Here is a 2541-nt window from a genome sequence, read left to right on the forward strand (position 1 = left end):
AGAGGCGTGTGGTGCTCTTTAATCCTCGACTTGGCACCTTTGATATGCTCACGATTCCTCTGGGCTGGCTGATGAAGAGGCCCTTGAGCATCACTGCAAAGCTGCTTCACCGGTCACCTCTTAACTCGCACTTAAACCATCACAGTAGCTGCGGTATCTGCAACAGTGTCTGCAGTATTTTTGGGTCTGAGTGATCTTTAAGGCCTCTTCCAACCCCAACCATCAGGATTTTTGCAAAGAATACTAACGCCCAGTACTTATTTATTAAGCAGATATAAGGTCTGCTTAAAAGCCACACCAATATGGCAGAATTAAACAAGGTTTCTGAACCCACCAGCTTTTGGAGCTGATTATGAAAGATAGGAACCTATGAGGGAATTGTCTAGACATTCTAGACATTCCTGTCTGCTTCACCCTCTTGGACTTTAGGACCTGATTTTAAAAAAATAAATCTCTTCAAATACCAATCAGTGAAATGCACTATGTGATAATCCCTTTTGAATTTACTGAAGAAAATGTAACATCTAACATCAGAGCTGGACTGATCAAAGTCTGTGTGGAAGGCAACATATGTAGGCAGATATTCCATTTTTATTAGACCTCCTGATGTCATGGAAGCTTAGGATTCAGTGGCATTGTTTCATTTGTTGGTTTTGGTGTTTTTTTTTCAGGTTCTGCTGCAGAAATGTTCCATTTCAGGTTACAAATTCTGGTAACTATTGTGCTGTAATGATAGTGTTGCTATAGAGCTACAATAATCAGGCAATGGAAGACAAAGTTCGTAGGTAGAGGATTGTCTAAAAAAAGGTGTTAGCTCTGCCTACAATTTCTAATGTGGACTGAGAAAAGCAATTCTGAAGACACTGCACAACTAAAACCTGAGTTACAGACCTTTGCAAGTGGTAATAAAGCACACTAATAGCACAGGAGGAATCTTGCTTTGATTAATAAAGTGTCTGAATTTTCAAGAAGTGCTGAGGCTCTGGGGAAGCTCCCAAATTTCCCTGATACACAGTCCCTGAAGATACACAATTTAACTATGAACTGTGCCCTGGAGAGCACAATTTAACTGTGAACAAAGACGATGCATTTTCTCCTCTGAGGAGATCATATTGTGCTTTTAAAAGAAAAAAATTACGTTGGTAGTCATGTTTAATAGTATGTTGTAACAGTTCAGACTGTTAGCTAATTTCGGCAGACACCACATCCTGCAGGACAAGTCACAGTGGGGACAGTGCACAAAACTTTCACTTCTGAAAGACTTGAACTATTCCTCTGGTGTAAGAGGGGTTTAAGGCCAGAGACTTTACTCATCCGTAGAAGTCAAACATGGACACCAGAAATTCCTAGTTCTATTTATGCCTGAAAAAGCCACCTCCCACAAAAGCTACACAGACCTGGGACACAGATGCTGCTCTGCCTTCAATTATTGGTGATTAAATGCTTAAGAGTCCACCTTTCAAGTGTGCAGTCCAGATCCCTTTATTATAAGCAGAAAAAAAATTTAAAATAAACACATAGGAAACTCTGTAAAAGAAATGCAAGATATGGTAAAATCTGCTCTTTTTCAAAGGAGCTCCAATCCCTACCTTCTCTCTTCCTAGGAAACATCATTATTCTGTGGCCAGTTTCAGATTCCTCTGCTGCTTCAACGCCTCACACCATCCACGCTGAAGTGAGGACGCTTGCTTAGCACTTACCAAGTGTATATATAGATTATCCAATCTATTAGCTTCCTTCATGGAGTGCCTCAGCATAAACAATTGCTCAGACTGAGGCAAGAGCAGCTGGGCACCCAACTGAACAGAAACAGGGAGTGTGCGTGGGGGGAGGTTAAGCATGTAAGATATGCAGCCATCTGCAGCACTCGCCAGGATTGCCGACGCACACCCGTGCTAACAGGCAAGACAAAATCTCTTTTACAAGATACTGAAATACAGAAATTAAACTACTGCGTCTGTGGCAGGGTATGAGCTAAGTGCCATCACCCTCTGTGTCAGGAAATCTGAGAATGCAGGGGAGGAGTTGAAGAAACAAAGAAATAAATCATGCAGAAGTAAGTGCGGCAGACGAGAGTGATTCTCTGAACTCCAAATCCCAGCTCTGGCAGCTGAGATGACGTTGTACGAGTTCCAGCTGAAAGAGGCCTTTGGCGAGCAGGCTAAAGGAGCATTTTGTATTTTCCTTTCAGATTTCTGTCTCTGCGCAGAGGATTGATGCCTCACTGCTTCTTTCTCATCACTGGTGTTGGAAGGAAAGGCAGAACGTACAAATATGGTATTTTTCCAAAGGACAAGATGAGCATGAGGCTGGGGAATGATGCTGGAACAGAACTTGCATTCTCAGACACATTTGGTAAATGCAGGGTGAAAAAGGCGTTTCTTGGGTTGCTGTGGCCTATCCCAGTGCAATTTTCTACAAGAAATGAAAAGATTGGAACAAGGCTCCCATGGGATAAGGATAATTTAAAAGGGTCAGATGATGACCTCAAGAAAAGACCAGCATTTCACCGTATTTCTCTGAGATTTTAACACACAGAGG

Source organism: Prinia subflava, chromosome 11, assembly GCF_021018805.1.
Source record: "Prinia subflava isolate CZ2003 ecotype Zambia chromosome 11, Cam_Psub_1.2, whole genome shotgun sequence".
NCBI lineage: Eukaryota > Metazoa > Chordata > Aves > Passeriformes > Cisticolidae > Prinia > Prinia subflava.